The sequence below is a fragment of the Nelumbo nucifera genome, chromosome 4 (genome assembly GCF_055504915.1).
Source record: "Nelumbo nucifera cultivar China Antique chromosome 4, China Antique-T2T, whole genome shotgun sequence".
In the NCBI taxonomy this organism is placed as follows: domain Eukaryota; kingdom Viridiplantae; phylum Streptophyta; class Magnoliopsida; order Proteales; family Nelumbonaceae; genus Nelumbo; species Nelumbo nucifera.
The window spans coordinates 27,378,156-27,401,324 of record NC_142652.1 but is presented as its reverse complement, the minus strand read 5'-3'; the positions used below and the strand labels follow the sequence as shown (position 1 = coordinate 27,401,324).

Below are 23,169 nucleotides of genomic sequence, written 5' to 3'. Positions count from 1 at the left end.
GAACTCACATCCAATCAACTGGTAGCATAAAAAAGGTGAGCAATCAGGTGTTCATCACAATTCACGGGTGTGCTTTGATTGATCAAAGCTATTCCAGTACCATGTCTTTTCCATATTATAGATTTTCCCTGCATCTCTATACAATAGGGGCTATTACTTAGTGTAATGGTAAAATCTTTGGTTAACAAGTGTGAGAACTTGGGTTCAAGTCTGAGGGGAGTTCAGATCTGCGCCCCACAACATTGCACAGCACATCTCCGCTGTGTATTGGGAACATCTCCCGATGATGAAAGGATCATTTCTGGTACATCATCGGGAGATGTTCCCAATACATAGCGGGGATGTGCTGTGGGATGTTGTAGGGCACCCCGATGTGAACTCGTCTGAGGGTGGTCACTTTGTGCAAAAAAATGCGCACATTAGGTAATGGCCCTCATCTGTATATAAGTGATGTGATTATAAATCTCTCACGAAAATTACCTGAAAAGGAACACACACATGAAGTGGTTTTCTATTGGGAATGATAAAATTGCATAATAGTACTTTTGATGATTTCCCTTTTTTGGAGACTTTCTTTGAGTTCATTATCTATCACTTCGTGAAGTTTTATACAATACAAGCATTACGTAATAGCTAATAGGCGTGGTGGGAATCACTGAAAAACACTTATCCAATTATCCATTAATGGTATTAACATCCCCAAGACATAGCAATTTTTTAGGGAACTCAGATTTTGTCTCGATGACTAGTCGTTTCTTTCTAAGTCCCAGCACAGCCTGAGATTGGTCTAAATTATTAGATTACCATCTGAGAGACTTTTTTTTTTTTTTTAATCCGGTGAGATGTTATGTCTTTAAAAAGGCAGCCCAGTGCACGAGGCTCCTGCAATGCAGGGTCTGTGGAGGGACAGAGATGCTTACAGCTTTACATACAGAGAGGCTGTTTTCAAGATATCTTGAACCTTTGGTTGAAATCTATTATTAGGAAGGTTTCTCATTCTTGGTCTGAAAGTTTGTTCATCTCTTTTCTTGATTAAATGGGAAGTGGTTGGAATTAATTAACTACCCTACCAATATATTTGGATGGAGAATAGAATAAAGCAAGAGATTAATTGAAATAAAACCATCATTTATTCACCATGGGATCGTAGACTGAAGCCCATTAAAACACAAGATAGTTTTCTCAAGCCAGCTACTTCTTTGTTTTCTATAACCAAATTGAAAAATCCACATCTCCTAATGGTTTCTTTTTACGTTTAAGTGCACCAGGAACATCTAATCTAATACAGTATGTTGACATCTATGCCATGTCTCCAGTGCTTGAGTTTGATTAAATTCCGTTTATCCATATCCAATTAACGTGTAATGATGTCCTTAAGTTGGGCCACTGTAATTTCATTAAAAGGATGAGAAATTGGTCGATGATAGGCAAGTAGCTCCTGTGATACACGCTGCATGGTTGGCCTGGATGTGGGGTTGCATTGCAAGCAGCCAAGTGCTAGGGCCGCTACCATAAGCACATCCTGTGCAACCTGATGGTCAGTTGGAGTTGGAGGACCAAGACGCGAGTCTAAAACATCCTTTAGAAGCCTGTTTTGGCCTACTGATGATGATAGAGAAGAAATGAATTCCCCTGGATGTCGTCCCATTATTGCTTCCAGTGCAACCAACCCAAAGCTGTAAACGTCGCATTTTTCGGTGACAGCCATGGTATAAGCCAACTCTGAAAGCACAGAAAAGTGAGAAGGGAATGAAAAACAGTATTGGGAATAAACTTTGGGGAGCACTTAGGGGCTCCTCACAGCACAATCCAGATGTGCATTGGGAACATCTCCCTAGAATGCACGGGTGGATCGTGCTATATATGGAGCTCACTGTGTGGGGAGCCAATCCAAGCTCTATTTACTGTTTTAGCAAGGAGGAGTTGTGAAGTAAGGGTTATTTTAATAAATGCTGGGAACCTTTGGAGAAATAAGCCCTCATTGCAGATCAACTATGGCCACCAATCACCATCTGGAAAGTGGAAACTAATGGTATTTTAATAAATACATCAACAAGCACCAGTGGATTTATAGAAATCGACTTGGAAAATCTTTTCTCACCACGGTAATTGCTTTAGATGTTCGTTACTTTTCTAAAATGGCTGTCCTTGAAGGTTTACCTCCCTAGTCCCTCCAAATGCTCAAAGACTCATTAAAGAAAAGATTAAAAATAAAACATAAAAGATCATTACAAGTCCTAAACATTATAGTTCAGATGGAGCGACAATGAAAGTACGAAATGAAAATTTAAGCGTGAACAAGGGGTCAAGACAAAAATGAAGAATTCTCTGGCTTTAATTCTTCTTTATTTGGCTGGCAGGGCTCTCTCCCACTGGTCTTAGTTTCTCCCCTTATGCATCAGAAAAGAAATCCCTAATATGAGAAAAAGTTCATTGGTCAATCAGACTTTTTCTCTACTACCACTTGGCCCCATTTGAGACAAGTGAAAGGATGTCATCTCGTGTTAAATCCAAGCCAATCATCAGATTAGGGGTGTTGTGTGTACAATGCCCCACTCAGTTCACATTATTTGTATTTTCCACCTTGCATCAGAGCTTTTCCTAAAGTTATTATCAATTCATGCCAAGAAGGTATATCAGGCCTAGACTATGGTGTTGCAAAAAGCCTGATACTTTCCCCATGAATGGAGGGTGGGGAGAGAAATATGTGATCCTTCCTTATTTCTGGGCTGCAGAAACTATGGCACTTGTGTTTACATGACTAAAGGCTGATAACCCAGTAGTTCAGGTGGTCCGTCATTCAGCATCCCTCTAAAAGAGGAGGCATAGGATCAAACCCGCGTCGCCTATGTGCAATCTCTGTATGGTGGGGTCAGTGGACCTCACATGTACCCTGTTCTATGCCTATTCCATGATCCCCCCTATAATGTGTGTTATGTAATTCCAAAAGAAAGAAAAAGAAAATGTTTGCAGTTAATAAGATATACCTGGTGCCATGTATCCATATGTGCCACAAAATGTAGTCCAATTGGATGAATCGGGCTTTAGCAATCTAGCAATGCCAAAGTCAAGATATACGAGCCTCAAGCTCTGAATCCAACAAAATGTTGCTGCTTGATATGTCTCGACGAATTACTGGTGGGATGCAGTCATGGTGCAGGTATAATAAAGCTTGGGCTACACTTCTTACAATATCCACTCTCTTAACCCAATTCAGTTCCTTGGCTTCTGCTTTATTTCTCAAAATGCTATATAGGCTTCCTTTCTCCATGTACTCGTACACCAAAAATCTGCATTGTCGATGGGAACAAAACCCATGAAGCTTCACAATGTTCCGATGTCGTATTTCTGTTAATACCTGTATCTCATTCATGAAGCTTTTCATCTCAGATGGTCCACCTCCTTCCAATGGCTGAAGTTTCTTCACTGCTACTACATGCCCAGTAGGCAGCTCTGCTCTGTAAACTCTTCCATAACTTCCAGCCCCGATGCAATATTTGGAATCAAAATTATTTGTTGCTTCAATAATGTCTCCGTATGCAATCTTACCGTGTCCATTCCAAACTGAAAACACATCTCTGTCACTTGTACTTACCTCTGTCTTCAAACTTGTCAGCTTCTTTCGCCGGAGGAAGACAACTCCAACAATAACTAGTATACGAACCAAGATACCCAAAAGAGACATTATACTGCAGGTGATGGTTTGGTGGTCATTACTTGAATTCCTGTTGGGGGTAGATGGATTGCAGGCCGCCAAGCCTTGGATTTTGCCGCACAAATCTCTGTTGTTTTTAAATGCATCTGGTGAAGCATTTTGAAAAATCTTGCTGCTAGGAATAGGACCCTCCAGCTCATTGTAGGAGAAATCAATGGATGACAAACTAATCATCTCGCCCAGAGAAGAGGGTATGGCCCCAGTGATCTCATTGTGAGACAGATTCAAACTCTGTAACATAGTCAGCTTTCCAAGATCCGGTGGTATTTCTCCACTGAGTGAGTTGACTTAAATCAAGTAGACCTTGTAAGTCTACCAAGTGACCAATCTGAGAAGGAATTCTCCCATTCAAAGAATTTTCGCTCAAGCTCAAGTATTGTAGTTTGGAGCAATTACCAAGCTGCCCAGGGATTGGTCCATTAAGCTTGTTTGCCGAGAGGTCTAGGTACACCAGATTGGATAGCCTTCCAATTTGATGTGGCAAATGACCCGAAATTCTGTTGTCCTGTAGGTTTAAGTTGTATAGAACAGATAGCCTACTTAGTTCCTGATGAAGGAAGATTTGGCCCGACCTCGCAATCACGCCACATGGCAAAAAACAAGTAGCTCGGCACTTAAAGCAACGTACCTAGGGTGCAAACACCAAAGGGAAGAAACCAGCAGTCCAAACTCCCCTCGAGGAGACCGAACTCCCGTCGAGGAGCCCGAACTCCCTACGAGGAGCCCGACCTCCCTACTAAGAGCTCAAACTCCCTACTAAGAGCTCGAACTCCCTACGAGGAGCCCGAACTCTCCCTTTGACCCCGAGCCACACAAAGCAGTGACCCGAACTGGCCCGCCTCATGGCAGTTCGGGACACTGCCCTATCCGAACTCAAGACCGCCTTGCACACCGCTCCAGCACTTCGCCTCCAGAACACTGAACTAGACAAACCACACTGTACCTGACACCGAAGGAGTCCGTATCCAGAGGCGGCGCACCTGACTGACTTGGGATCTGACGCTTGACAGCCGCACTTCAACGGCCACCTGCCACCGTCACTTGCCACCGCCATCTCCAGTTACAGAGACGGCTCCGACGAAAAGAGCAATGGCGGTTCTGCTCCAACAAAGGTGATGACACCCAAACTGGCAGAAGCACAGAAGTAATCATACCCAACCTGATAGAAGCCTAGGAGTGAGTGCGCGAGGTGGTTATAAAAGGCTCTCTACCCCCCAAGAACATGGTATGCAAACTTTGCGCTATCTGGGTTTATCTTGCCTTTGAAGGATTCTAACTTGAGCTTCGGAGCCTTTACACCGGGTTCCCCCTGGAGCTTCCTCATCTTCTCCGTTTCAGGTTCCCTGCTACTCAGTTCAGAGGCAAGGTCGTTGATAGCTAAGACCGACCGGATTGCGCACCATCAATTGGTGTCGTCTGTGGGAAACGCTTCAAAAAGCCTCCCTCCAAACTCACAAAACCTCTTTTCTTCAAAAAACCCAACGCTCATGGCTTCTTCCAGCAACGCTGGACATGGCACGGAGACAAACACCACCGGGGAACAACTTCAAGTCCCCGTGGTGTGCGTTGGACAGTTCACCATCCCCCTCTCGGTGGATGGGATCCCCAGCTTGAATGCGCCACAAGTAGTGGCGCCCGCAAACCTTCCTGCCATGAGCATCCCCTTTCCTCCCCTTATTGAGACAACATTCACTGAACCAACTGTCGTCCCCCTGCGAGCCAGCCAAAACCGGTTGGACGACCTGATGCAGTGCATGCGGGCAATGCAAGCCCAAATGCAACAGTTCCAGCAACACCAGCTTCATCAGCACCAAGTACTGCACAACATCTCCCAGTATCACTATCAACAGCAGTTCCCCCAACTGCCGCTGAACCAACCACCACTTCCACCTCGGCACCCTGCTCCGAGGCCGGTTAAGGCCTCCCCACAGGATGGATGCCCCCACCAGGGAAAGGCCTCCCGGCCCCAGAACCCCCCTAACAGTCAGGCCTCGTCCCCAGGCCGAAGAGAGAGAAAAATCATCCCCGCCTCGCAGCTCGCAGGCGGGTCAGGAACCTCGCCCACAAGATCGGCACCTCGGCGCTCCAAGCCCGAGTTCCCGCTCACGGAAAACCGATTCGGCGCCCTGGCAGCAGACTACCAGCATTCCGGGCCCATCGAGCTCGGCAACACAGAGGCCAGCAGCGTCAGTACCAGGCCCACTCAACAACGAAGGCGCTGGCGAAGTCGCCGAACTGCCACCCGTGTCCTGTCAAAGCTCAAAGGCAAGGAAGAGACGAGCTCGGACGAGGTAGGAGCTGCCCCGATTCTCTCAGTTCCTTCCCCCCTTGCATCAGAACTCCTGGCGGTCCCCTTACCCAGGGATTTCAAGCTCCCACCTTTGGACAAGTATGATGGGTCCTTCGACCCCAACAACCACGTTGACACTTTCCAGTCCCAAATGCACCTCGCTAGGGCCAGTGAATCGTGCATGTGCGTGGCCTTCACCACCACCTTCAGGGGGGTAGCCCGCACTTGGTACAGGAACCTGGCCCCCGGGTCGACCAGTTCGTGCAAGTCTTCAACGCACACTTTGTCACCAGCAAATGGTGCCCTAGAACAGAGGAAAGCATCTTCGAAGTAGTCCAGAGGGAAGGAGAATCCATTCGGGGCTACATCAAGCGATTCAATGAAGCATGCTTACAAATACCGCGGTTAGACCCCGCGGTGCAGCTCGCGGCGACCAAGAGAGGAGTAATGCACAAAGAGTTCAAGTGGCACATGGTAGCTAACCAGCCTGCAACCGTGGCCGAATTCCTTAAGCTCGCGGACAAGTTCATGAGGACAGAGGAAGAAATCACCGAAAGCGGGAATGAGAAAAGAATGAGAGAAGGCAAGCCCTCCAACCTAGTCGACAGAAAAAACCCGGCCCGAGAGCCGAAGCCGAACTAGTCGTTCCGGGCTCCCCTAGCAGTTCGAACGGATTACACGCCGTTAAACACGAGGCGGACCGAGATCTTAATGACAATCAAGGACGCCTCATACGTTAAGTGGCCACCTCGCCTAAAGGGAAATCCGAATGAGAGAAATAAGAATTTGTATTGTAGTTTCCATAGAGACCACGGTCATAGTACCGAACAGTGTAATAATCTCCAGGACGAGATAGAGGGACTCATCCGTCGCGGATACTTAAGAAATTTTGTACAGCATAACAATAATAACAATAAGGCAGGTTGGCAAGGGGAGCACAAAAAGGATGCCCCCGAATCTAGCAGCAAACCTGCCGAACCGTTGTAGCGACAGCCTCCGGAAGAGAGGCCAGTTCGGGGAACCATCCATGTAATTGTGGGAGGTTCGGTGGTAGCAGGGTGTACCTCGGTAGCAGCCCGGACTTCAGTTCGCGAAGCGGCCCTCGAAGAACGGAACCCCCCAAAAAGACTGAAGACCGAAGAACCAATCTTCTTCACGGAAGATGACACGCGAGGGGTCCACTACCCCCACGATGACGCGCTTGTCATTAAACTAAGGATTAGCGACTTCGAGGTTAGTCGCGTACTCGTAGATTCGGGCAGCTCAGCAGACATCATCTTCAAATCAGCATTTGACCAGCTATAGTTACAGAGGAGCGAGTTGAAGCCCGCGAACGCTCCTCTGGTGGGTTTCAGCGGAGAGGAAGTCAGGCCCCTCGGAAAAATAACAGTACCTGTGGAAGTCGGCACATGGCCTTGTGCGGTCAGACTCAACCATGATTTCCTGGTGGTTGCGACCCCCTCCCCATACAATGCCATAATAGGGCGGCCAATCACGCATATCCTGTGGGCGGTGGTCTCCAGCTACTATTTGGCCATGATGTTCCCTACAGACTTCGGTGTGGGGGTAGCACGGGGCGACCAGCTCGAGTCCCGCAAGTGTTATGTTGCCGCTCTAAAGGGAAAAACCAAGGTGGCCGACGCCCTTGAACTGGAGCGGCCTGCAGAGCAAGGCGAGGAACGAGTTTCGCCCATAGAGGAAACGGTCGCAGTCCCGACTTCGGCTACAAACCCAGCTCGCACACTACAGATCGGTGCTTCCATCGAGGAACCCCTGCGAACCGAACTGGTGAGTTTTTTGCTTCAAAATTTAGATATTTTTGCTTGGTCCGCGGCTGACATGCCCGGTATTAGCCCCGGCCTGATAACTCACAAACTTAATACTGACCTTGTAGTCAGACCCGATAGACAGAAGAAACACAACTTAGCCCCAAAGCATTGGAGGGCAGTCGACGAGGAGGTCGAGAAGCTCCTCGCAGCAGACTTCATAAGGAAAGTTCATTACCCGAGCTAGGTAGCCAACCCAGTGCTGGTGAAAAAGGCAAATGGCAAGTGGCGCATGTGCGTCGACTACACTGACCAGAACCGAGCTTGCCCGAAAGATTGCTTCCCCCTCCCCAGGATTGACCGCCTAGTGGACGCGACCTCGGGACATGAGTTGCTAAGCTTCCTAGACGCCTACTCAGGCTACAACCAAATCAGGATGGACCAGTCCGATGAGGAAAAAACTAGCTTCATAACCGAGTTCGGCCTGTACTACTACAAGGTCATGCCCTTCGGATTAAAAAATGTCGGGGCAACCTTCCAAAGACTTGTAAATAGGCTGTTTCGGCCCTTAATTGGCACGAAGATAGAATGTTATGTAGACGACATGGTCGTCAAGACACAGTTTTCACAGGAATTAATACAAGACTTAGATTCTGTCTTCCAAATCCTGCGCCAATTTAGCATGAAGCTGAACCCTAACAAATGTGTCTTCAGTGTCACCTCGGGCAAGTTCCTAGGGTACATTGTCAATCGGTGCGGTATTGAGGCCAACCCGGACAAGATAAAAGCCATCCTAGATATGAGACCACCCCGAAAAGTAAAAGAAGTTCAGAGGCTAAACGGTCGCATAGCCGCTCTAAGCCGCTTCATGTCCAAATCAGCAGACTGCTGCCTACCCTTCTTCAAAGCAATCAAAGGCAAAGGGTTCGAATGGACCCAAGACTGCCAGCTCGTGTTTGACGAGCTAAAAAGTTACCTCGCTAGTGTGCCAACCTTAGCCCGGCCCGAGGAGGGCGAAGTCTTAGAACTGTACCTCTTGGCAAGCGATGAGGTTGTCAGTTCGGTACTAATAAAAGAAGCAGACCGGGTCCAGAGACCCATCTATTATGTTAGTAAAATTTTGCAGGGAACAGAGAAAAGGTACCCGCAGATAGAGAAACTAGCATACACACTGGTGATAGCAGCTCGGAAACTCTACCCGTACTTCCAGGCTCACACCGTCATCATCCTGACTGACAAACCTCTGAGGCAAGTTTTATTCAAACCCGAGGTTTCCGGTCTACTGACGAAATGGGCCATCGAACTCAGCGAGTATGACCTCCAGTACAAGCCAAGAACTGCTATTAAGGCCCAAGCCTTGGCAGATTTTATCGCCGAGTGCACGTTTAGCCTCGAAGCCCCTGAGCTAGTCGAGCCCGAGATCCCCAGTTCGGGCGAGCTCGGAGTTCCCAAGCCAATAGAGTCCGAACCCCATGAAGTAGCAGCCAGTGTAGCATCTCTCCTGGTTAGGCCAAACGCGAACTGGGATGAGGAGCCCTGGATCCTTCACGTAGATGGCTCCTCGAACCAGCAGGGTAGCGGGGCTGGAATAGTGCTACGCGGCCCGAGCGGAACAAAATTGGAATACGCACTACGCTTTGAGTTCGCGGCATCCAACAATGAAGCGGAGTACGAGGCATTGATAGCCAGGCTGAACCTAGCACACAAGGTCAGAGCAAAGCACGTAGTTATCTACAGTGATTCGCAGCTCGTGGTCAACCAAGTTATAGGCGAGTACGAAGCACGCGAGCTCACTATAATTGCATACTTGGCAAAAGTAAAGGAGGCTCTACTCAACTTCCAGTCACACTTCATCAGGTAAATCCCGAGGTCAGAGAACACTGAGGCCGACGCCCTGTCCCGACTAGCCAGCACGAGTCATAATGCCATGAGAACTGCGTACATAGAGGACTTACCTCGGCCCAGCATTCTCGATGGGGCAGAAGAGGTCGCTCCCGTCCTTGAAGCAGAGCCGAGCTGGATCGACCCACTCGCGAGCTTCCTGCTAGATGGAATCCTCCCTGTAGACCGCAATGCAGCCAAGAGGGTGCAGCGCCAGGCAGCCAAATACGTCATAATAGACGAATGGTTGTACCGACGATCCTACACGCTCCCCTACCTGCGTTGCTTGCGACATGCCGTAGCCGAGCTCGTACTCCGCGACACTCATGAAGGTTTGTGCGGCGGACACCTGGGGGGCAGAGACCTCGCTCAAAAGGCACTTCGACAAGGATACTACTGGCCAACGATGAAGGCAGAGGCCGTCAAGCTCGTCAGAAAATGCGACAAGTGTTAGAAGCATGCCAATATCCACCATCAGCCTACTGCCGACCTCAAGTACCTCACCAGTCCATGGCCCTTTGCACAATGGGGCATCGACCTTCTGGGGCCATTCCCACCAGCAATAGGTGGGAGAAAGTTCCTAGTGGTGGCAGTAGATTACTTCACAAAGTGGATAGAAGCTGAACCTCTGGCAACAGTTACAACCCGAAACATACAGAACTTCTTTTGGAAGAACATAGTATGTCACTTCGGGCTACCTCGGGTACTGATCTCCGACAACGGCAAACAGTTCGAGGATATCAAGTTCCAAGAATGGTGCCAAAGTATGGGAATTCGTCAGAACTTCACGTCGGTCGCACACCCGCAGGCAAACGGTCAGACATAAGTAATGAATAGAGCCATCCTCCGCGGACTGAAAGCACGACTAGACCGAGCTAAAGGGTTGTGGGTGGACGAGCTACCAAGTGTCCTGTGGGCTCACCGAACTACGGAAAAAACCGCTATGGGAGAGAACCCCTTTAACCTCACCTACAGCACCGAAGTGGTAATTCCGGCAGAAATCGAAGTACCTACACTGCGACTAGAAGCATACGACAAGCAGACAAACGGAGACGAGTTACGCACCAACCTTGACCTACTGGATGAGGTAAGAGACCTCGCGCACATCCGAACTGCGGCCTACTAGTAAAAGGTAGCTCGGTACTATAACGCCAGAGTAAAGAAGAGGAGCTTCCGCGTCGGCGACCTGGTTCTCCGTAAGATCATGGTACCCGAACCCGGCGTGGGAAAACTCGGACCAAATTGGGAAGGACCCTACAGAGTAAAGAAAGCATTCGGGGGGGCATACGAGCTCGAAACCTTAGAGAGTAAGCAAGTACCCCGAGCATGGAACATTGTCAACCTAAGGCGATACTACCTATAGACCGCCAAGCAAAGTGGATAAAATCACCACCAAAACAAGCCGCGCGAGTGCGGTAGCCCGGACAGGAAACAGATCGGACGTATGATTAGTTCGGCAAAATATGCTCAGTTCGGGAGAAAGAACAACCAACACTTAACCAAAAGTCATTCCATTTCAAAAGTAAGGTAGTACATTTAAAAAAAAAAAATTTACAAGCCCGGAGCTATTTCGTCATTATCAGAAGGCACTTCAGCAATACCCGAAGGCCCCGCCTCGCCCTCGGAGTCTGACTCACCGTCAGCAGCATTGGCCATTTCCTGAGTTATGTGCGAAGTAGATATGGCGCTAATATCAAGCTTGGGGTACGTATTCCAGATCATCCACCGGCTTAGTTTAAAACCCCTCCTGTATGAATCCACCATCAGATCATCAAAGCCTGGCGAAGCAATGTACTCATCAACAGCCTTCTTCTTGGCATCTTCGATACCTTGAGAAAAGATCTGTGTCCTCTCCCTGATGTCCTCCTGAAGGTACTCGACCTGATGCTGTAGATCCAGCCTCAAGTCCGCCATGTGCTTCACCACCACTCCCATGGCCTCGGCATCTCTCTGAGACCTCGCTTGCCTGATCCGTGAAACACGAGCAGCCTCCTCGGCAGCGCGACGAGCCTCTTCGGCAGCTCGCGCCTGCCTCGAGCTCCTCTCCACCTGAGCCGCCAAGGCGTGAATAGAAGAATTCACCTACCAAAAGGAACCGAGTGATCAAAAGAACCAACAAAATGAAAGCCAAAGAGCTCTAAAAAAGGGAGAACACTTACCACCATGGCATGGGTAACGACACGACAGGCCACTTGATGCAGAGGGAGATCAGTCCACGCCGCGACCTCCTCGGGGAAAATAGCCTCCTTACTCTTTTGAAGAGCATGGGCCGGCGACAGCACACTCCTGAAATCCCCCGGGGCCCCCAAGCCCGAGGGCCCAGCTCGTGTATGAGCAGACCTGGAGTATGTAGGAGCCCCTGTGTAAGTAGTCTCAGCATAAGGGCCCCCTGCTGGCTCCTGCATTGGAGGAACCATCTCGGGCTCCCTGGGCAGATCTTCTGGCGGATAGTCCAGCACCTCGGGCTCTGCATCCCGGGGCATCTCGGCGTGAGTTCGCTTGGCAACCCGCTTTCTCCTCTTCATGCCTTGGAACAAGTGCCCACCCCGGGTCCCTCGAGAATCCATCACACCTGCGAAAAGAAGTTCGCCATTAGTAAAAAGCAAGAAAGACAACAAGACAGAATCTCTAAGTAAAGAACCTACCCGAGCTCAGGCCGGCTGCAATGAGCTTGGCCTCCGTCAGATACTGTTGACACTTTAGCCCAAGCCACGCCCATTGCCGGAGGCCCTTTGCTGTCTCTTTATCAAGCGTGACCCCGGAGTCAGGAGCGGCCATCCCCCACCCGGTCTGAAACGGCCACCCCAGCATACTTCGCACCCCGAAATAGTCCCGCTTCCATGCTGGGACCTTGTTGGGGAATTCATGTAAAAGCTTAAAGCCCGGGCGAGGAGACAGGTAGTATGCCCGCCTACGCCCAGGGAGGGGACCCGCTTGCTTCTTAATCATCAAGATTGAAGAAAAAATCTCCAAGTCCAAAGGAAAGCTCTCTTCGCAAAATAAGGAGATTGTCCCCACCAAATTTCGAATGGAGTTCGGGTGAAGCTGGCCGACCGTCACGCCGAAATGGTTCAAGACTTCGACAAGGAGGGGATGAAAAGGCAATTGCAGCCCCGTGGCGAGCTGCTCCCGGAATATCACGATCTCATCAGGACCGTGTTCCCAAGGAAAGCTACCCGAAGGTATGAAATAGGCATACTCCCCAGGCAAGTTATAGTAGGTAATAAGGGATTGAAGCCCCTCGAGCGTCATGGTCGAAGGACCAAACATGTCTAACATCCGACCCCGACGAGAGGTGGACGCCAAACTGCCCGAAGCGCCTCGGCCTACGAGTTCGAACTCTTCGTCGAGCTCTACCTCCGGCTCGCTAGGGCTATCAGGGGATGCAACTCGGTTCGTAGAACCTGCATCAGACCCGCTGGAAGGACTATCTGAGCTATCCAAGCTAGACATCGGGGAGTGAGATGGGATCCAGGAAAGTACTCACCTGGAAAAAGGCTGTAGACCATAGGAGCTCGGACGAGCAAAAGACCTTGAACGCGAGCTGAAAAAACCTGGACGCGAACTGGATGCGAGTTGAAACTCGGACGCGACCTCAAGAGAAACACAAAAGTGAGCGACTGGGGTCCCCCTTGCTATTTATACTCACAGTGATCGAAAAGCGACGGCTTAGATCAAAGCCAATCCGACGGCCCATAGCCGCATCGACCGCGCGTCCCCTGAGACCGAGACGTGATTGGCGCACGTCTTTCTGAAAGTGACAGGGCGCCGGTGCACGTCTTTTCGAAACTGACGGAACGCCAGCGCACGTCTCCTCAATAAAAGCGGCAGCGGAACATTTTTTCAAATTTGAAAAGACACCTGCTATTGCGCCTCCCTAGTGCGCTTTTTTGAAATTTTGAATTAAAGCACGCGTCGTCACATCTATCGGGGCTTAGGCAGGCCGGCACGCTTCCCGCCTTTTGGACGCTCGAAGAAACCCAAGGAACCCTGACAACGCACCTCGCGCCATCAGAACCAAGATCCAAGGTCAGGGCAAATCTACTTGACACCTTGCGAACTCCCCGCGCCAGGGCAAGACCCTTGGCGCGAGGAGTGGGGGGCAATTGATGAAGGAAGATTTGGCTTGACCTCACAATCACGCCACATGGCAAAAAACAAGTAGCTCGGCACTTAAAGCAACGTACCCATGGTGCAAACACCAAAGGGAAGAAACCAACAGTCCAAACTCCCCTCGAGGAGACCGAACTCCCTTCGAGGAGCCCGAACTCCCTACGAGGAGCCCGACCTCCCTACTAAGAGCTCGAACTCCCTACTAAGAGCTCGAACTCCCTACGAGGAGCCCGAACTCTCCCTTTGACCCCGAGCCACACAAAGCAGTGACCCGAACTGGCCCGCCTCATGGCAGTTCGGGACACTGCCCTATCCGAACTCAAGACCGCCTTGCACACCGCTCCAGCACTTCGCCTCCAGAACACTGAACTAGACAAACCACACTGTACCTGACACCGAAGGAGTCCGTATCCAGAGGCGGCGCACCTGACTGACTTGGGATCTGACGCTTGACAGCCGCACTTCAACGGCCACCTGCCACCGTCACTTGCCACCGCCATCTCCAGTTACAGAGACGGCTCTGTACCTGCCACCGTCACACTGAGGGGACGGCGACTGGGTCAAATTCAGAGGTAAGATCATCGGAGAAGAAATCAGGCATCGAAAGTAGGAAGAGGCACATAATCAAATTCAGAGGAAGCATAAGGGTTCGGTGGGTCAGTTTCAGAGAAGGGAACCGCACGGAGCAGAGTTCTTCGGTCTTCCTCTGCAGAAGGGTTTTGACATATGTGGCAATCATCTCGTCTTCGGAGGGTTTAGGGTCATCGGGGAATTCCATGACGATGAGCCAATGCTCATAGTTGCAGCTATCGAGGAGGATTGTCTCTTTAGGGAAATCCGGAGATCGGTTCTCTGTCTTTTGTAGCGATTCTGCTGCCGATTGTGGATTTTCAGACACAGTAGTCGGTATGGCTGAAAACAAAGAAAAAGAATAGGATGAACAGAAACAAGGAGCAGGGGCAGGAGAAAAAGGTCGTGGCGGCCAAGTTAGGGCCAATACAACCAAAGTCTCTGCGCAAGGCAATGCGTCTCAAGGAGAATCGATCGATGCAGTCAATATTGGGTTAAATGGACTAAGTAGTGAGTAGTGGAACATGTTACTCAACATTTTGAACACACAGAAAGAGGGGAATCAACAACTAAGTGGTAAGCGAAAAATGTCAGAGTGGATAATAGACACAGGGGCTTCTCATCATATGGCAGGAAGCCTCGAGTTGATGAGAGACATAAAGAACGTCATTCCATGCTCTGTCGATCTGCTAGATGGGAAAGTGACAATAGCAAAGAAAGAAGGCACAGTTGCGCTGGACGATCATTTGAAACTGACTAATGTTTTATATGTGCCTAGTTTGAATTGCAATCTAATTTCTGTGTCACAATTGATTGAGAAGTTGAATTGTTTTGTTCAGTTCACTAATAAATTCTGTGTGATACAGGACCGAACTACGAGGATGCTGATTGGAGAGGGTGAGTAGCGAGAGGGACTCTATTATTTTTGGAGCATTGCATCAACAAGAGCAATGAAGACTACAAAGAGTAGGACGTGTGATATTTGGCATCAAAGGTTAAGGCATCATTTTCATAAAATTGTTAAGTTGCTGCCTTTTGTTAGTACTAAAAATAATAAGGATGACAGTATTAAGGATTGTGATGCATGCTTCCGAGCTAAACAATGTCGAGAAGAGTTTGTTTCTAGTAATAATAAAGCATCCGATATTTTTGAGTTAATTCATTGTGATTTATGGGGTCCTTATAGAACTGTAGCTTCTTGTGGTGCTCATTATTTCTTGACAATAGTAGATGATTTTTCTAGAGGTGTTTGGATTTATCTTCTGACTGATAAGACGGAAGTGGGACGAGTTCTTCGAAATTTTTTTGCTATGGTTTAAAGGCAATTTAACAAACCTGTCAAAGTGATTCGTACTGATAATGGGATTGAGTTTGTCTGCTTGGCTAGTTATTTTGCTCAGCATGGTATTATTCATCAAACCACTTGTGTCGGGACCTCTCAACAAAACAGGAGGGTTGAACGCAAACACTGCCACATACTCAATGTTGCCCGAGCATTGCGTTTTCAAGCTAGCATGCCTATTGATTTTTGGGGGGAATGTGTATTGACCGCATGTTATTTGATCAATCGGACACCGTCCATTCTGTTGAAGGGAAAGACTCCCTATGAAGTTTTATTTGGGCGACCTTCTTCTTATGTTAATGTGTGGGTTTTTGGTTGCTTGGCATATGCACACAATCATGGACATGGAGGGGATAAATTTGTTAGTCGAAGTAGACGGTGCGTTTTTGTTGGGTATCATTTTGGAAAGAAATGATGAAACTTGTATGATTTAGAGTCTGGCACGTTCTTTGCATGAAGAGATGTTACTTTTTTAGAGGATGAATTCCCTTATGCATGCAAGGAGGATGAACAGCCAAACAAAGCACAAGGCCAATTTCATTGTGGAATAGGTGGGACAGATGAGGTATTGGTGCCGTCCACTGATTTACCAGGACAAGCAAATGGTGAGATGGAGATTGACTAGCGAGGTGAACTCGTTGAAGAAGGAGAAGAAGGAACCCGCGTAGACCCGAATGCAAATGCTGGTGAACCCATGCATTCTTGTGACGCCACCACAAAAAATGTAAGCGAAGACAATTCTAACGTAAGGGGGGGTGGCGATGTTGAGCAATAACAGCACTCTGAATTTCATTTGGGGCGTGGGCATCGACAGAAACAGCAGTTCACAAGGTTGAAAGATTATGTGCTTCACACCACACAACAATTGAGTCCCTCTCCACGTCCCTTTGCAAGCTTACTCGGCCAATCACATTCTGCAGGTAGCCCTTATCCATAGATAACTATGTAAACTGTAACAATTTTTCTTGTCGACATCGCACTTTCTTGGTAGCTATTACTGTAGGAGTTGAACATACTTCTTTTGTTGAGGTTGTAAAGGATGAAAAATGGAGGGATGCAATGCAGAAAGAAATACAGGTACTTGAAAATAATCAGACATGGACCATGGAGCCATTGCCATTTGGAAAACAAGCCATAGGATGCAAATGGGTGTATCAAATCAAGTATAACGCTGATGGGACAGTGGAAAGATACAAAGCCCGTCTCGTGATTTTTTGGAACAAGCAGGTTGAGGGAATTGATTATAATGAAACTTTTGCCCCAATTGCAAAAATGGTTACTATTCGTACCTTTCTTGCAGTCGTAGCAGTTAGAAATTGGGAGTTTCATCAAATGGATGTACGCATTCTTGCATGGTGACCTTCATGAGGAAGTCTACATGCGAATGCCTCCTGATTTTCAGTCAGATAAACTAGGTATGGTGTGTCGGTTGCGAAAATCTTTGTATGGCTTGAAACAAACGCCGAGATGTTGGTTTGCTAAATTAACCGTAGCCTTGAAAACATATGGGTTTCAACAATCATGTTCAAATTATTTCCTGTTCACCTTTCGTCAAGATAGGGTGCATGTGCTTGTTCTCGTGTATGTGGACGACATTATCGTGTCAGGTAATGATCGTATGGCAATTCAAGTCATCAAGAAATATTTGAGTGACTGCTTCCACATGAAAGACTTGGGACCATTGAAATATTTTTTGGGCATTGAAGTTGCCCGAAACTCAACATAATTTTTTTTGTCTCAACGAAAGTATGCTTTGGATATTATCTATGAAGTTGGATTACTTGGTGCAAAACCTACTCATTTTCCTCTGGAGTAAAATCACAATCTCGCCTTGACAGATGGGCCTCTCTTATCTGACCCTGAGCGATACATGCGCTTGGTGGGTAGGTTTATTTATCTCTCAGCAACTCGTCCAGAGTTGTCTTATTGCGTGCATGTTCTGTCTCAATTTATGCAGCAACCACAAGAAAGACATTGAGAGGCTGCATTGCGAGTGGTGCGCTACTTGAAAGGAAATCCTAGTCAAGGAATTCTCTTGCATTCAGATTGTGACTTGTAGTTATATGCATGGTGTGATTCAGACTGGGCGACCTGTCCTTTGTCCCGACGTTCTCTGTCTGGATGGTTTATTCTGCTTGGGAAATCGCCGATTTCCTAGAAAACTAAGAAACAACACACTGTGTCTCGTTCTTCAGCAGAAGCAGAGTATTGTTCTATGGCCACGGCCACATGTGAATTAAAATGGCTGAAGGGATTGTTATTGACACTTAGAGTTACACATTCAAACCCAATGCGATTATATTGTGATAGTCAGACAGTCTTGCATATTGTAGCAAACCCAGTGTTTCATGAGCGTACGAAACATATTGAAGTTGATTGTCATTTTGTACGTGATGAGATTCAAAATGGTTGCATTCATTCTACTTATGTGTCGACTACCGTTCAACTGACTGACATTTTTACAAAGGCGGGTCACAGAGAATTTGAATACTTTCTCCGCAAGTTGGGCATTCACAATCTGCATGCTCCAACTTGAGGGGGGTGTTAAGATTAGAAGTCCGTTCATGTATATATCCTCTTTGTATATATCTTCTTTCCTTATCATGAATAGTTCAGATAGGATAAGAAATATTGAGTCCCTATAAACTTGGGAGTTCTAGTTGCCATAAGTTTAGGAATTCGGTGGTTGTATTCATGTATATATATTTGAATTCTCAATGAATAATGGAAAGAAAAGAACCGAACAGAAAAACTCTGCTTTTACGTAGATCAAGAGAGGAGAGTCTGGTGCAATTGGTGACGAGGTGTTGGGCTATTTCACCATTTATTGAATTAGAGGCGATGTTGAGCTCGATTAACTGGGTGAGATTAGCCAGAGAGAGGGGTAAGCCACCGGAGAGCAAATTTGTAGACAGGTCCAGGTGGGTGAGTCTCGACAGCCGGCCGATATGATGAGGGATGGGTCCCGTGAGTTGGTTGAAGCTAAGATTTAGATAGACAAGGTTTGGGAAGGAGGAAAAGCTGAAATTGTCGAGCTTACCTTGCAAGCCGGCAGCCGGCAGCTTTACCTGGGATACGCTTCCCGTATTGTCACAAGCTATTCCAAACCAGCTGCATGGGCTGGGTGTAGTAGTAGCGTTGTCGTCTGACAGTGGAGCCATGGTCCATGAAGAGAGAGAAGCAGCAGAGTTGCCAAGGCTGGCTTTCCATTTCAGGAGAGCCTCTGCTTCTATTGACGATTCAGAAGAGACTGCTAGAAGAGGATCCCAAACAAGCGATATAACCAACATAACTACCACTACAACTACTAGCAACTGATCAATAGCAGCCATGATAGTTGTGACTTGTGAATGCTGCAGCTCATTTTGCTTCATTTTACAAATCCAACTTCCAAGAAAAATCGGCAAGTAGACCGGGTCGACTAAAGAGTCAATGTCCACGGATGAGAAGGTACTGTTACACTTAGGATGCATCATACATGTGGCAAAGTGAAATTGCGGCATTTGTCTTAGATGGATTGCATTTAATACTATAGTCTTACATGCCAATCGGATTAGTATGATAGTCATATTCAACAACTGTCCGTTATCGCCTTTTTCCATCATGAAAAGCTTAGGGCTGCAAGGATTATCTGTCCCTTATGGGGTTTTTACTGTACAGTTCACCCCTAAAAATCTTATTTCCACCATACAGGTGGGATGAAGCTTGATTGTAGATCAATGCTAAATTCATGAGATGATGTAATTCATTTATTTATAAAATTAGATATTTGTTTTTAAATAAATAAAAATAACTTTAATCAATTTGATGCCATCTCATCTATATTATTATGTGTCAAAAAATACCTCTGATATGAGCTCTCTATTTTTCTCTCAAGAAAAAGGAAACATTCTAGTTAAAATTTTTGGATACAATGTTTTCACAAGAATGGGTCAAATTTCATTAATTATTGATTGATTGTACAAGGGTGTTTATATACAAAACAATAATGAATAAAACTGGAAAATAATTACAAGAATAGAAACATTCAATTAGGCTGTATTTGGTTTGAAGGAAAAAATAGGGAAAGGTAGAGAAACTTTTACAAACCTTGTATATGTTTCCCTACCTTTCTCTTCCTTTCCCTATCTTTTCCTTCAAACCAAGCATAGCCTTAAGGGAATTGGTCTAGTAAGGAAACTTCCTAAGATGAAAGTTTCCTTTTTTACTCTGATTGGTCTCTCTATAGTAACTCCATCTTTGGTAGGAGTTCTTTCTATAACAGCTGGTCCATCTTTTGTAGTAATTCTTTCTAAAGTAACAATACTCTCTTTGATAGGAGGACTAGAGGTCTCTTTGGTATGAGGACTAGAGCTGGTCGATTCCTCAATACACCCCCTCAAGCGAAAGTAGATTGAAAGCACATGAACCTTTGATCGAAGCCACTCGAACCGGTGAGAAGAAAGATGCTTAGTGAAAATATAAGCAACTTGATCTTGAGTGGGAAGAAATTGGACTACCAAAGACTTCTTGAGAATAAGGTCAAGTAAGAAATGAAAATTGACCTCTATGTGTATGGGCATGAAATATAGGATGTACTACAAAATATGTGGCTTCAATATTATCGCAATATAGTATTGGTGGCGACTGGGATTTAACACCCAGATCAGAGACAAGATAAAGCCTCGTGAGTTCTGTAGTGGCATTAGCTAGAGCTGTTGATTCCTCAATAGTAGGTGTAGGAGGGTGATTTGCACCACCCTTGGGTATCCAAGGGTCATGGAAAGCATTAATGTCCCAACCATTGCCAATGATCCATAGGCATCCTTTACGAAGATCATCACGACACTGCAGAATGCCTTTCCAAACGTAGGAGTTGTTGGAATTCTTGGACAAAGTCCAGAAATTTTTATTTTGAATATACCTGGCGTTAGACTCTCACCCATAAAGCATTTGGAGAAGACAGGAATCGTCATACCAATTTGATAATCAGAGCTATATTTTGAATATTGGAATCTCGAAAACCAAGGGCCGCCTTCTTATTTTGGCTTCATAAAAGTATCTCAAACGAAAATGAAGCTTCTTAGCATCAGAGTCTAACCACCAGAAGTCCTGACAAACATTGCTCATTGTCAAACATGTAGTTTTAGCCTTTTAGGCAAGAGGTAAGTCTGCATAATGTAATGTATAGTTTGGAGAGTGGATTTAATTAGAGTTTTGTTCTACCAGAATGAGAAAGAGTTTTCTTTTTCCAACTGCTTAATTTCAATTTTAATCTTTCTAATAGATAATTCCATTCCATTGTTTTGGATTTACCCAAGAGAAATGGGCCTCCAAGATATCTTTTAGTACGGCTCATAATACGCACACCAAATTGGTTTGCCAGGCGGTGATCAATACAAATTGTTATTTCTAGCTAAAACATCAAATTCAATGTTTCTCATGCACAAGAATTTTTTGAGTTAAAAAATACATTCACATATGATGTGTAGTATATTTTTCTCACAAATTTGTATTGATCAATACAAAACACAACGGCTATACAACGCCACTATATCAGACACCCTTGATGTTTGCAATTGTTCAAGGTGGTCTTATCTTTTTGTTGAGACGAGTTTGGAGTCTTCTCCAATATACAATTATTTCATTGTGATTGAGGTCAACCAAGGTTTTAAATATCAATACAGGTCAATATGTTGGATGGGGCATACCGGCCTGTATCTTTGCCTGATTTTAATTTTTTCTTTTTTTTTTTTCAAACTAGTTAGGGATTGATATAAGTCAGGTCTATCCCTTGAAACAGGTCAAACCTAGAAAGAGTTACTATAGAAGTGTATAGGAGGGTTATTGATATGATATGTATCAGCCAATATACTCTAATATGTTGCAAAATTTAAATTCTTGAGGTCAATCACCATGGTTATTTCCTTTGCAAACCACGCCTCTACTACATGATTAAAGTGTTGATGAAGGGGTTGTTTAGCAAGTCTTTTTGAAAAGATCTTTTGGTAACTCTGTCAATCAAAAGACATATTGAGCTTTTGCTTGAAGATCTGAGCAGCTCGAAGTTAGTTTGGCTACCGTGCATCTTTCCATATGTCTTCTTGTGTCTTTCCGTGCGAGAATAAAGCGAAAAAGATGCAAAAAGCTCCACTTAGAGCTTCTCAAAATCAGTCCAAAATGGGCTTCTTGCATCTTTTCGACGTTCCAGCTTTTGGTGACTAGATCTTCCACAAACCAAATGGGAATAAACCAAAAAGTGGTCTTCTAAGCTTCTAAACAGACAGAAGACGACGTGGAAAGACTTGCCAAATGGGCCCGAAGTTTTTAGTGTTATCTCTTGCAGCCCATCCAATAGCAGTAACACCTCCTTTCAAACCAATCTATCGAAGTTAATATTAATTTGATTTAGTTGTGATGATTTTCACCACATTAGGGTCAAATATGTTTTTATTCTTTTTGCTTCCACTTTTTTTTTTGCTTTTCTTTTTACTCACCAACTTCCCACACGTGAATTCCTTAAGGCTATGTTTGGTTTGAAGGAAAAAGTAAGGAAAGGTAAGAAAACCTATACAAGGTTTGTAAAAGTTTCTCTACATTTCCCTATTTTTTCCTTCAATCCAAATACAACCTAACTGTCTTTCCTTTCTGTTAGGAAAATTGCATTAATGCGTTGAAGAACATGAAAGAATTGGTTCATTGGCTTTGTTTCAGCAATTCGATTACCATCACATAACCTATTTAATATTAGAATAACTAGCGTGTTAATGGGGTAAAATATAAAACCTCCCTGAGGTTTTTGACAATCATAAAAACAGTTCCTGAAGTTTTATTTCAAAAAAAAAAAAAAGAAAAACTCCTCTGTAATTTTGAAAAATCTTGCATGTACCTCTCTTCTATCATTGTCCCAACCAGAAAACGTTGGGTCAATATATTATTTTTTTTGAAAATACCCATTTTACCCATTAGTTTATCAAATCAGATAGAGATTTACTAAAATACCCCCAATGAAATTTTAATTTTTAACTAAAAAAATTCCCTGACAGATTGAAAAGAGTAAAATAATTTTATTAAGATTGAGTGAAAATATAAAAGGAAAAATTTGATATTTTAAATTATGTTGAAAGATGTCCTAACAAATAGTAAGGGCAACTTTGTAACTTCAAAGTCTGTTATCGAGACAATATTTTTTTTAATGAATTGAAACAATAATGAAAGGGAGGTAACTGTATTTTTTGTCAAAACTATAAGGTTAGTTTTTGTTAAAATGAATTATATATGTAAGAAGCTTCAAGGGAGGTTTTTATATTTTACCCTAAATAATGAGAACCGATCAACTTTTGTTGAAAACTGAAACAAGTTGCTTGCCCTGCACTTTTTTATGTCACTTAATGGATTGTATTTTCGATATCAATTCTCAAATATATAAAATGTCCTTTTTATTCTTGTCTCCAAACAGAAATCCTGTGCTGCGTAGCCCATTTACCTAAAACAAACAAAAGAAAATAGGGAA

The 23,169-nt window shown here is 45.5% G+C and overlaps 1 pseudogene; it reads right to left on the bottom strand.

Moving 5' to 3' along the window:
- Positions 1-235: 235 nt before the first annotated feature.
- Positions 236-18,853, bottom strand: LOC104603106 (MDIS1-interacting receptor like kinase 2-like; annotated as a pseudogene).
- Between the last annotated feature and the right edge of the window lie 4,316 nt (positions 18,854-23,169).